The sequence below is a fragment of the Xenopus laevis genome, chromosome 6S, assembly GCF_017654675.1.
Source record: "Xenopus laevis strain J_2021 chromosome 6S, Xenopus_laevis_v10.1, whole genome shotgun sequence".
Classification (NCBI taxonomy): domain Eukaryota; kingdom Metazoa; phylum Chordata; class Amphibia; order Anura; family Pipidae; genus Xenopus; species Xenopus laevis.
In genome coordinates, this window is record NC_054382.1 from 21,667,933 (window position 1) to 21,681,194 (window position 13,262).

The 13,262-nt window shown below is 37.9% G+C and overlaps 2 long non-coding RNA genes across 2 annotated transcripts; both read right to left on the reverse strand.

The window, feature by feature from the left end:
• Nucleotides 1–1,828: 1,828 nt before the first annotated feature.
• Nucleotides 1,829–9,846, reverse strand: LOC121395004. The gene is made up of 2 exons (XR_005962170.1): nucleotides 9,509–9,846; nucleotides 1,829–2,114 (listed from the first exon to the last, which is right to left on the reverse strand). It is a non-coding gene; the product is annotated as an uncharacterized LOC121395004 (long non-coding RNA).
• A 2,071-nt stretch (nucleotides 9,847–11,917) lies between these two features.
• On the reverse strand, nucleotides 11,918–12,533 carry LOC121395006. Its single transcript, XR_005962172.1, has 2 exons — nucleotides 12,193–12,533; nucleotides 11,918–12,077 (listed from the first exon to the last, which is right to left on the reverse strand). It is a non-coding gene; the product is annotated as an uncharacterized LOC121395006 (long non-coding RNA).
• Nucleotides 12,534–13,262: the final 729 nt, after the last annotated feature.

A 13,262-nucleotide genomic window follows, 5' to 3' on the forward strand; every position in this document is an offset into this window, starting at 1 on the left:
ACGCTGAAGCTAATATGTTCATAGTCCTGTTCTTTCAGAATTTTGATTTTGACTATAATTCAAAGAGTTTGTTTGTCCATTGCCAAATAATTTAATTGGTGATGTCTCTATACTGTATATGTGTATGTCTGTGGTTCAATGAATGTTCAAAGAACACTAGTAGTAAATAGTAAAATACTGACACTGTGGGGCATATTTATCAAGGGTCGAATTAAGAATTTGAAAAACTTCGAAATTCAAATTCAAAAAGACAAACAGAAATTAAGTTGAAGTTTTTTTTTGGCTGAATAGGTCCGTTTTAGATCTAATAGGTCCGTATTCGGTTGAATTCACATCGTACGAAACAAAGTAATAGCGCATTCGATTCAAAGTTTTCCACCAATTGAGTCCAAATAGGTTCTAGGAGGTCATCCATAGGCTAAAACAGCAATTCGGCAGGTTTTAGATGGCGAATGGTCGAAGTTGAATTTTTAAAGAGATTTTTTTCAAATTCGAATCCAATTTGGACTATTCCCTAGTCAAAGTACACAAAAAAATAGCTTGAAATTCTATTTTTTTTTCATTCGAAAATTCACTTTGACCTTTGATAAATCTGCCCCTGTATATAGGGTGTGATTTATCATCAAAATTCTTTGTTGTAGAATCTTGAATTATACTGTGTTTGTTCACTTTTAAAATTAATAATAGTAATCTGATACTATCTGATACTAATCTGATACTCTATAGTATTCTATATGAGATATAAAAACAGTTGTATGCACATAAAATTACCTCCTTTAGAATAATGGAGATCAGATCATTTTAATCGGCTGCTTAAAATATAAGCAAAACTTGAAGATTACATTTCTGTTTTTGCATTATAGATGACTTGTTTGGTTAAATATAACAATGTCTGCATTTCCTAAACAAAGTCCAGCTTAGCAACTCACTGTCTTTCATGACACACAGAAGAATGTGCTAGGTCATACAGTCCTTCTGATACAGCACATAGGTTTGATAATCCAGGGGCTATTTTGCTTCCATAATGCAACATTTATGTCAAAAGCTCTCCCTGCTTCTATCCTTGAATTAAAACAATAGGTTTATTTTTCAACCCCAGTCTATGTATAATATACTCTCATTACAATGACCAGGAACTATGTACTAAGGCCCAATAAATAAGCACACGTGCACATTATTTAGAGGAAGGACATATTAATTAATATAAAATTAATATGAATATTGTTTAAACACTGACCGATATTAATTACTACAAATCCATTCTTCTCAATGCTGTCTCCTGACAGCAGACACAGATTTACTCATTAATGTCAGTGTGCAAAGCTTTAGGCTACAGGCCATTTTGAAAGCAACTGCTGTGCATAATCTGGCATAGCTTCTGAACCTGCTCAGTTAATGCAGTGACTACGATACAGTAAATCCAAGTGGTGGTAAAGGAGAAGTCAACCCTAAAAACGAAGTGTAAAGTTTCAGCATGTGAATAGCAGCAATGATACAGAACTTCAAACTTGTCACAGGGGGTCACCATCTTGGAAAGTGTCTGCGAGTGGGCTCTGAGCAGCTGTTGAGAAGCTAAGCTTATGGGTCGTCACAAATTATCAAGCAGAAAATGAGGTTGGCCTGTAATATAAGCTGATGCTACAGGACTGATTATTAAATTCTGATGCTAATTGTACTGGTTTCTGTGCTGCTGCATGTTATATATTCCCCCCCAGGCTAATTTTTTATACTGTACATGCAAAATAACAGGGCAATTTGCATCTAATCTTGTTCCCAGTGGCCTCAATGATGCAGGTTATTTTACATTTGAATGCAGCTCAATAGTGAAAAAGGGGACCCCCCTCCCCAGGAACTAATTCTTCCCTCTAGCTAACCTATCCTATCTTACCCATGGCCTACACACTCCTAAGCCTGGCTGCTCCTAGCCACACTCAGGAGTGCCCCAGCACCTATCACATTCACCTGTGGGCACCAGGGAGACCCCCTACCTGCCTCCCTATTTCCCTATCATTTCCCATGGCCTACACACGCCTAGGCCTGGCTGCTCATAGCCACACTCAGGAGAGCCCCAGCACCTATCACATTCACCTGTGGGCACCAGGGAGACCCCCTACCTATTTCTTGTATGTTTTTGGAATGTGGGAGGAAACCGAAGTACTCGGAGGAAACCCACACAGACACAGGGAGAACATACAAACTCTTTACAGAAAGGGCCCAGGTTGGAATTGAACCCAGGACTCCCAGCTGCAAGACACAGTGATACCCACTGTGCCACTGTGCTGCCCTAGCTATATGTACTGTCACTCATATATATCCTTTCCACTTTCCTATGACATCATCATCATGGGAAGGTCACATGACACCTTCAGTGCTGCTTTACTGTTGCCTCAACAGCTCAAACAGCTTTACTGTTACATGAACAGCTCTGGGGCTGAGACAATCCCAAAATGCTGTCTTAAAGGAGACATGGGGAGACCTGTTTATCAAAATTGTGAATTTTAGAGAGACACAGGGCGAGGCAAGTTACCCAAATATATATAGTAGCAATTTGAGTTGCAACTATACCATTCACGCTGAAGCTAATATGTTCATTGTCCTGTTATTTCAGAATTTTGAAATTGACTGTAATTCAAAGAGTTTGTTTGTCCATTGCCAAATAATTTAATTGGTGATGTCTCTATACTGTATATGTGTATGTCTGTGGTTCAATGAATGTTCAAAGAACACTAGTAGTAAATAGTAAAATACTGACACTGTGGGGCATATTTATCAAGGGTCGAATTTAGAATTTGAAAAACTTCGAAATTCGAATTCAAAAAGACAAACAGAAATTAAGTTGAAGTTTTTTTTTGGCTGAATAGGTCAGTTTTAGATCAAATAGGTTCGTATTCGGTTGAATTCACATTGTACGAAATAAAGTAATGGCGCATTCAATCTAATTCGATTCAAAGTTTTCCACCAATTGACTCCAAATAGGTTCTAGGAGGTCACCCATAGGCTAAAACAGCAATTTGGCAGGTTTTAGATGGTGAATGGTCGAAGTCGAATTTTTTTTCGAATTTGGACTATTCCCTAGTCAAAGTACACAAAAAATAGCTTGAAATTCCATTTTTTTGCATTCAAAATTTCACCTTGACCTTTGATAAATCTGCCCCTGTATATAGGGTGTGATTTATCATCAAAATTCTTTGTTGTAGAATCATGAATTATACTGTGTTTGTTCACTTTTAAAATTAATAACAGTAATCTAGCTGCTTGATATTTTTGTGTGTTTGCATATCCTAAAATCGTTGGCAAAATAAAGGCTCTATTAGTATTCTATATGAGATATAAAAACAGTTGTATGCACATAAAATTACCTCCTTTAGAATAATGGAGATCAGATCATTTAAATCAGCTGCTTAAAATATAAGCAAAACTTGAAGATTACATTTCTGTTTTTGCATGATAAATGACTCGTTTGTTAAATATAACAATGTCTGCATTTCCTAAACAAAGTCCAGCTTAGCAACTCACTGTCTTTCATGACACACAGAAGAATGTGCTAGGTCATACAGTCCTTCTGATACAGCACATACGTTTGATAATCCAGGGGCTATTTTGCTTACATAATGCAACATTTATGTCAAAAGCTCTCCCTGCTTCTATCCTTGAATTAAAACAATAGGTTTATTTTTTAACCCCAGTCAATGTATAATATACTAAATATAATGTATGGTACTGCACTCTCTAATTCATTGTTTCGACTTACTCAACCTCAAAAATTAAGGTGGTGCAGGAGATAAAGAATATACGAAACTATAGAGATTATCAAAAAAAGTATCTCCAAATTTGCACTCGGTATTTAGTCTATAATAATTTATTAATTAATTAATTTGTTCTCAAGGCTCCTGCTTCAGAATTCAAACCTCATACAGATTTACAAATTGATAATCTTTAATTCACACATACAAAAACACCTTTGGCAGTAAAATTTAAAATTTGATCAGTAATAACAAAGTATTAATCAAATATCATCAATTAGAATTCATGGATAGTAAATCAGTAGTATAAGCATGTTATTAACTTGATTGAGATAATTAATGAGTATCCCAAAAAAAAAAAAAAAGACGAGAAAAAAAAAAAAAAAAAGTCCAGCAAAGAGTTCAAATGTTCTGTTAAAAGAATTTTCAAGGAGAATGTTGAGTTATTAGTATCATTACTTTTCCAGTATGTGGCTACAAAGTGTCAGGTACCTCCCCTGACTGCCAAAGATTTTTTTGAAACCAAGTCCACTTGTAACAAAGTATAGCGACTTGCAACAGAGTGTGGCAGTAACTGCTGTTTGTTGAAACAGTATCCGATATTATTTCTTTAAAGTTCCCAATGAAACGAAAGATGCAATGCCTGTAACCCTTTCGGGTAACCAGACACTAATGCTATTGCGGGTATACGTTACCGCGTTTTATTGCAGTGAAGATCACTCGGTAAATGGCACCACCAGCCGCGCCGTTTAGATGCTGCTATAGGCCACCTCAGGACAAAAGCAACACGCGCTGCATCTCACTTCCAATCCGTCCCGCAGGGCGCCCGCATGCCCACCGACAGAGCTCCTCCAAGCTACAATCGCTAGGGTTCGCGGTCGCTCCAAGCAGTCTCTCCTCAATTGCCGATTGGAGTCATCTGTGAGTACTTTAAAGGCGCTGATTATGGGAACCATTAGCAGGGGAGGATTGACCTTCTCCTTGAAAAGCTACACGCCAACGCGCGTTTCACCGTCTCAGGCTTCGTCAGGGCGTGATGATGTCAGCATGATAGAGCCTCTTAAAGCCCTGTATGGCAAAATACGTCATGCTGTCATGACAACTGATTTACATATTTTTTGTGGGTTCTTTTTGTGCTCATCAGTGAACTCTATAATTTACATTGCAAGTTATCCTCATCAATGACCCCTGTATGCGGTTGATTACATCAAATACAAACATGTCGCAAAACATTCAGTAATTTATTTTATATAGAAATATTCTTGGATCGTGCGTCTAGTTAGATTATCAATATGAAAGGTTCACTTATGGTTTACAGTATCTACAGAAATACTCCAAATTTTATATCTTCATTTAAGCCGTGAGGCCACTTCGTACCAAGCTCATAAATCCATCTGAGCTCTTTTCTTAATAGGACTTTATCAATGTCCCCACCTCTAATACCCAGTGTCACATGTTCTATTCCGAACATTTTTAGATTTTTCGTATCTCCATTGTGAAATGTATTAATGTGCTTGGCGACTGCACTTTTATGTGAATTACGTCTAATATCTCCCAAGTGTTCAAGCAGTCTTGTTCCTAACGACCTTTTAGTTTTGCCTACATATCTTAATGGGCAGTCACATTCTATAACGTAAATAACTGCAGTTGTTTGACAGTTTATAAAACTAAAAATTGTATAATTTTTATTTTGTTGTAAATGTGTGAATCTTGAACATTGATGTATAGATTTGCAGCATTTACAATGCCCACATCGATACATCCCTTTTTCCCGTCTCGGTAACCACGTACCTACACTGTCTGGAGTAGGGTTTACAAAGTGACTATTGGTTAGCTTATCCCTAAGTGAAGGAGCTCTCCTTGCTGTCATTCTTGGGAAGGGGCCTACTACATCTTGAATGTCTGGATCTACTGTAAGTAGATCCCAGTTATTTTTGAGTATTTTTTGGATATCTTTCCATTGGTTATTAAATTCTGTGATGAACCTTATCACCTGTTTTCCCTCATTTTTCTTAGGTTTATATATTAAATCTAAGCGAGATTTTTCTTTAGCTCCTTTATAGCCTTTATTAATGGAGTTACTGTCATAGCCTCGATTCTTAAGTCTTTGGGCTAGGTCCTTCGCTTGATTTTCAAAATCATCATCATATGTGCAGTTTCTTCGTATACGAAGAAACTGTCCAATTGGAATACCTCTTATCAAAGACTCAGGATGGTGGCTTTCAGCACGTAATAGTGTATTTGTAGCCGTAGATTTTCGGTATGTCCTTGTGCAGAGAAGGCCTTCTCTTTTAAAGATTAAAAGGTCTAAGAAAGATATTTCCTGATTATGATAGGTTAAGGTTAATTTAATGTTCTTATTGTTAGTATTTAGCTCCTCCACAAAGTTAGATAGCAGGGATGTTTCACCATCCCACAATAAAAGGATGTCGTCCACATACCTTATCCATAGGAGCACGTGCGTCCCGGCCCACTCTTCCATCACCATCTGGACGTCTGTGTCCTCCCAGCGTCCCAGGTGTAGACATGCGTAGGTCGGGGCGCACGTTGCTCCCATCGCGGTCCCTCGAATTTGCCTATAGAACCTGTTATTAAAGACAAAGATATTATTATTAAGAATGAAATCTAGACTTTGTAAAACAAAATTTGTGTGTTGTTGATATTTTGTTCCCCTACTATTAAGATAGTCTTCACATGCTTTTAGTCCAATATTGTGGGGAATTGAAGAGTAAAGACTCTCAACATCTAACGTGACTAACAGTGTGTGTGAAGAAATCGGTAACTGATCAATTTTTTTAACTACATCTGTTGTATCCATAACGTAAGAAGATAAAGTAGGGAGAAAGATCCGAAGACTTTCATCAACAAATTTACTTAAAGGTTCTGTTATGCTCCCTATGCCTGAGACAATTGGTCGTCCAGGGGGATTTTCAAGATTTTTATGGATTTTAGGGATCACATAGAAGGTTGGAGTGACTGGATCCTGGACTTGGAGAAAATTAAGTTCTTTTTTTGATATAATTCCAGTATCTTTTGCTTCCAATAAAATACTATCTAGACGTTTTTTAACCCGCATTTTAGGGTCACTCTGAAGCAACTCATACTGTTGCTTATCACTTAGCTGTCTATTTACTTCTTGTTTGTATTTCTTTTCATCCATAAGTACCACATTTCCTCCCTTATCTGCTATTTTAATAATTAAATCTTTTTTCTTACTGAGTTCTAACAACGCTTCACGTTCATATTTTGTAAGATTATCTAAGCCGATTGACTGTTCAGGGAGCGACAGAATTTCTTTCTCTACCCTATTTACGAACGCACTAATATTAGGTACTTGAGTAAGACTGGGCATAAATGTGGATTTCTTTTTTAATGAGGAAAATCCTATTTGATCATTGTGTCCTAAGTCTTCAGCTGAACTTGATTCACTTAAGAGTGACTCCAAAATGTCTATTCCTACGTTATCATTCGTGGTTAGGGTTACATGCTCGGGTACATTTTTATACATCTTTTTTAAATTTAGACGACGGGCAAATAGATGTAAATCCTTTATTACAGTGAACCTGTCCAACTTCTTTTTAGGACAGAAACTAAGTCCTTTTCTAAGTAGGGAAATGTGTGAGTTTTTTAAATCGAAGTCTGACAGGTTTACTATCTGAAGTTCTTCTATTACATCTTTTTCTTGAACCTTCTCTTTGGTGAATACCCCCATTTCGACCGATCTCTCAGTTGTATATGCCCCTCTCTTTCTTTTCGCTCTTCTTGTTGGTCTCTTTCCCCGTTTTTTGACTGTAATTTCCTTCCTTGTCTACCTTCACTGTATTCTTGTTCATTATCACTGGGATTAAACTGATTTTCGTGTGTGACATATACTTGGCCTTTTTTATAGTCTTCCGTATCTCTTAAAAACTTTTTCTTTTTCCTAATTTTTATTTCTTGTTGTATTTTCATGAGTTCACTCTTAATTTTGTCATTTAGGGCACTGAATTGGTTATCTTCCTTATTTTCTTCTAACTTACTTTTCTCCTCTTCGACCTGTTTATTAATCTGGGTTATATTTTTAGTATTTTCAACGATCATTAGTTGCATTAGTTTTAGGGAACAGTCTGAAAGAATCGAATTCCATTTGTCTAAAAATTCTTGCCCCCCACTTTTTTTCAAATTGAAGCTTGGACTTTTTTTTAAACGCAGCCCTCTTGGGACCATTTTTGCTTTTACATAATTCTCCAGACTTGAAATTTCCCATCTTAAACGCATTCGTTGTATCAGCGTTTTTTTATAAACCTTAAACTCCGCAACCAATGAGCGTATTTCAGTATCTGAATAAGCCTCACTCTCAGAAACATTGTCAAATACTTCGTTAATATCTGATTCCCACTCAGAATCGCTAAATAAGAACGCCATTATGATCCAAGATTATTCTATATAATATTTTGAACCAGGAAGCCGTGAGAATTAGTTTTATTAGTGGTGCTAAGTACCAGAAAAGAAGAAAAGAACCATTGATTTATAACAAATATAATGTATGGTACTGGGATACTCATTAATTATCTCAATCAAGTTAATAACATGCTTATACTACTGATTTACTATCCATGAATTCTAATTGATGATATTTGATTAATACTTTGTTATTACTGATCAAATTTTAAATTTTACTGCCAAAGGTGTTTTTGTATGTGTGAATTAAAGATTATCAATTTGTAAATCTGTATGAGGTTTGAATTCTGAAGCAGGAGCCTTGAGAACAAATTAATTAATTAATAAATTATTATAGACTAAATACCGAGTGCAAATTTGGAGATACTTTTTTTGATAATCTCTATAGTAATGTATAATATACTCTCATTACAATGACCAGGAACTATGTACTAAGGCCCAATAAATAAGCACACGTGCACATTATTTAGAGGAAGGACATATTAATTAATATAAAATTAATATGAATATTGTTTAAACACTGACCGATATTAATTACTACAAATCCATTCTTCTTAATGCTGTCTCCTGACAACAGACACAGATTTACTCATTAATGTCAGTGTGCAAAGCTTTAGGCTACAGGCCATTTTGAAAGCAACTGCTGTGCATAATCTGGCATAGCTTCTGAACCTGCTCAGATAATGCAGTGACTATGATACAGTAAATCCTAGTGGTGGTAAAGGAGAAGTCAACCCTAAAAACGAATATGGAATACAATGATTGATTTTATATACTAAAATCATTGCACCAGCCTAAAGTTTCAGCTTGTCAATAGCAGCAATGATACAGAACTTCAAACTTGTCACAGGGGGTCACCATCTTGGAAAGTGTCTGCGAGTGGGCTCTGAGCAGCTGTTGAGAAGCTAAGCTTAGGGGTCGTCACAAATTATCAAGCAGAAAATGAGGTTGGCCTGTAATATAAGCTGATGCCACAGGACTGATTATTAAATTCTGATGCTAATTGTACTGGTTTCTGTGCTGCTGCATGTTATATATTCCCCCCCGGCTAATTTTTTATACTGTACATGCAAAATAACAGGGCAATTTGCATCTAAATTTGCATTTTATCTTGTTCCCTCAATGATGCAGGTTATTTTACATTTGAATGCAGCTCAATAGTGAAAAAGGGGACCCCCCTCCCCAGGAACTAATTCTTCCCTCTAGCTAACCTATCCTATCTTATCCATGGCCTACACACTCCTAAGCCTGGCTGCTCATAGCCACACTCAGGAGTGCCCCAGCACCTATCACATTCACCTGTGGGCACCAGGGAGACCCCCTACCTGCCTCCCTATTTCCCTATCATTTCCCATGGCCTACACACTCCTAAGCCTGGCTGCTCATAGCCACACTCAGGAGAGCCCCAGCACCTATCACATTCACCTGTGGGCACCAGGGAGACCCCCTACCTGTCTCTTGTATGTTTTTGGAATGTGGGAGGAAACCGAAGTCCTCGGAGGAAACCCACACAGACACAGGGAGAACATACAAACTCCTTACAGAAAGGGCCCAGGTTGGAATTGAACCCAGGACTCCCAGCTGCAAGACACAGTGCTACCCACTGTGCCACTGTGCTGCCCTACCTATATATACTGTCACTCATATATATCCTTTCCACTTTCCTATGACATCATCATCATGGGAAGGTCACATGACACCTTCAGTGCTGCTTTACCGTTGCCTCAACAGCTCAAGCAGCTTTACTGTTACATGAACAGCTCTGGGGCTGAGACAATCCCAAAATGCTGTCTTAAAGGAGACATGGGGAGACCTGTTTATCAAAATTGTGAATTTTAGAGAGACACAGGGCGAGGCAAGTTACGCAAATATATATAGTAGCAATTTGAGTTGCAACTATATCATTCACGCTGAAGCTAATATGTTCATTGTCCTGTTCTTTCAGAATTTTGAAATTGACTGTAATTCAAAGAGTTTGTTTGTCCATTGCCAAATAATTTAATTGGTGATGTCTCTATACTGTATATGTGTATGTCTGTGGTTCAATGAATGTTCAAAGAACACTAGTAGTAAATAGTAAAATACAGACACTGTGGGGCATATTTATAAGGGTCGAATTAAGAATTTGAAAAACTTCGAAATTCAAATTCAAAAAGACAAACAGAAATTAAGTTGAAGTTTTTTTTTGGCTGAATAGGTCCGTTTTAGATCGAATAGGTCCGTATTCGGTTGAATTCACATCGTACGAAACAAAGTAATAGCGCATTCGATTCAAAGTTTTCCACCAATTGAGTCCAAATAGGTTCTAGGAGGTCATCCATAGGCTAAAACAGCAATTCGGCAGGTTTTAGATGGCGAATGGTTGAAGTTGAATTTTTAAAGAGATTTTTTTCAAATTCGAATCCAATTTGGACTATTCCCTAGTCAAAGTACACAAAAAAATAGCTTGAAATTCTATTTTTTTTTCATTCGAAAATTCACTTTGACCTTTGATAAATCTGCCCCTGTATATAGGGTGTGATTTATCATCAAAATTCTTTGTTGTAGAATCTTGAATTATACTGTGATTGTTCACTTTTAAAATTAATAATAGTAATCTGATACTATCTGATACTAATCTGATACTCTATAAGTATTCTATATGAGATATAAAAACAGTTGTATGCACATAAAATTACCTCCTTTAGAATAATGGAGATCAGATCATTTTAATCGGCTGCTTAAAATATAAGCAAAACTTGAAGATTACATTTCTGTTTTTGCATGATAAATGACTTGTTTGGTTAAATATAACAATGTCTGCATTTCCTAAACAAACTCCAGCTTAGCAACTCACTGTCTTTCATCACACACAGAAGAATGTGCTAGGTCATACAGTCCTTCTGATACAGCACATAGGTTTGATAATCCAGGGGCTATTTTGCTTCCATAATGCAACATTTATGTCAAAAGCTCTCCCTGCTTCTATCCTTGAATTAAAACAATAGGTTTATTTTTTAACCCCAGTCAATTTATAATATACTCTCATTACAATGACCAGGAACTATGTACTAAGGCCCAATAAATAAGCACACGTGCACATTATTTAGAGGAAGGACATATTAATTAATATAAAATTAATATGAATATTGTTTAAACACTGACCGATATTAATTACTACAAATCCATTCTTCTTAATGCTGTCTCCTGACAGCAGACACAGATTTACTCATTAATGTCAGTGTGCAAAGCTTTAGGCTACAGGCCATTTTGAAAGCAACTGCTGTGCATAATCTGGCATAGCTTCTGAACCTGCTCAGATAATGCAGTGACTATGATACAGTAAATCCAAGTGGTGGTAAAGGAGAAGTCAACCCTAAAAACGAAGCCTAAAGTTTCAGCATGTCAATAGCAGCAATGATACAGAACTTCAAACTTGTCACAGGGGGTCACCATCTTGGAAAGTGTCTGTGAGTGGGCTCTGAGCAGCTGTTGAGAAGCTAAGCTTAGGGGTCGTCACAAATTATCAAGCAGAAAATGAGGTTGGCCTGTAATATAAACTGATGCTACAGGACTGATTATTAAATTCTGATGCTAATTGTACTGGTTTCTGTGCTGCTGCATGTTATATATTCCCCCCCGGCTAATTTTTTATACTGTACATGCAAAATAACAGGGCAATTTGCATCTTATCTTGTTCCCAGTGGCCTCAATGATGCAGGTTATTTTACATTTGAATGCAGCTCAATAGTGAAAAAGGGGACCCCCCTCCCCAGGAACTAATTCTTCCCTCTAGCTAACCTATCCTATCTTATCCATGGCCTACACACGCCTAAGCCTGGCTGCTCCTAGCCACACTCAGGAGTGCCCCAGCACCTATCACATTCACCTGTGGGCACCAGGGAGACCCCCTACCTGCCTCCCTATTTCCCTATCATTTCCCATGGCCTACACACACCTAAGCCTGGCTGCTCATAGCCACACTCAGGAGTGCCCACATTCACCTGTGGGCACCAGGGAGACCCTGTACCTGTCTCTTGTATGTTTTTGGAATGTGGGAGGAAACCGAAGTCCTCGGAGGAAACCCACACAGACACAGGGAGAACATACAAACTCCTTACAGAAAGGGCCCAGGTTGGATTTGAACCCAGGACTCCCAGCTGCAAGACACAGTGCTACCCACTGTGCCACTGTGCTGCCCTACCTATATATACTGTCACTCATATATATCCTTTCCACTTTCCTATGACATCATCATCATGGGAAGGTCACATGACACCTTCAGTGCTGCTTTACTGTTGCCTCAACAGCTCAAGCAGCTTTACTGTTGCATGAACAGCTCTGGGGCTGAGACAATCCCAAAATGCTGTCTTAAAGGAGACATGGGGAGAACTGTTTATCAAAATTGTGAATTTTAGAGAGACACAGGGCGAGGCTAAATCAGACTGGGAGCAGAGAAACATGGGGCGGGACTCAAATCAGTTTAGAAACAGAGAGACACAGGCTAGGTTGCCACCTGGCCGGTAAAAATGATGGTGGACCCCAATGTTATTAATAGGGAAAAAAGATAAATATATAGGTATTTTTTTCCAGAAAAGGTGGCAACTCTAGACACAGGGCAGGATTAAACTAGGCTGGGAGCATGGGTGGATTTTTATTAAGGCTCGGAAAGGCTAAGGCTTCCCAAAACTGACAAAAAAAAAATAAGAAAAAGCTTTACTGACTGTTTTTTCCCCTTAAGTTGTAAGTCCCGTTCCTGCCACAAGGGGATTGGCTGAGTTGGAGGAGGAAATGTGAACCTTCCTTCAGCCTAGCCAATCCCCTAGTGGCAGAAACTTTACACTCTGAATGGAAAAAGTAGAAGTAGTTTACTGTTGGTTGGGAGCAGAGAGACACAGAGCAGGGTTAAATTAGGCTGGGAGCATGGGCGGGTTTCCATTAAGGGATATGTAAATCATGAGCATGCTCAGTTCTTCTCAACTCAGATTAATAAACACACCCAGTCAGTGAAGAGATGGCATTGCTGGTCGCCATAGAAACTCTGCTTTTACTGTCTGCTCCTATTTTTAAATCCTAATCCCTCTCCTGAGCTCAGAGTAA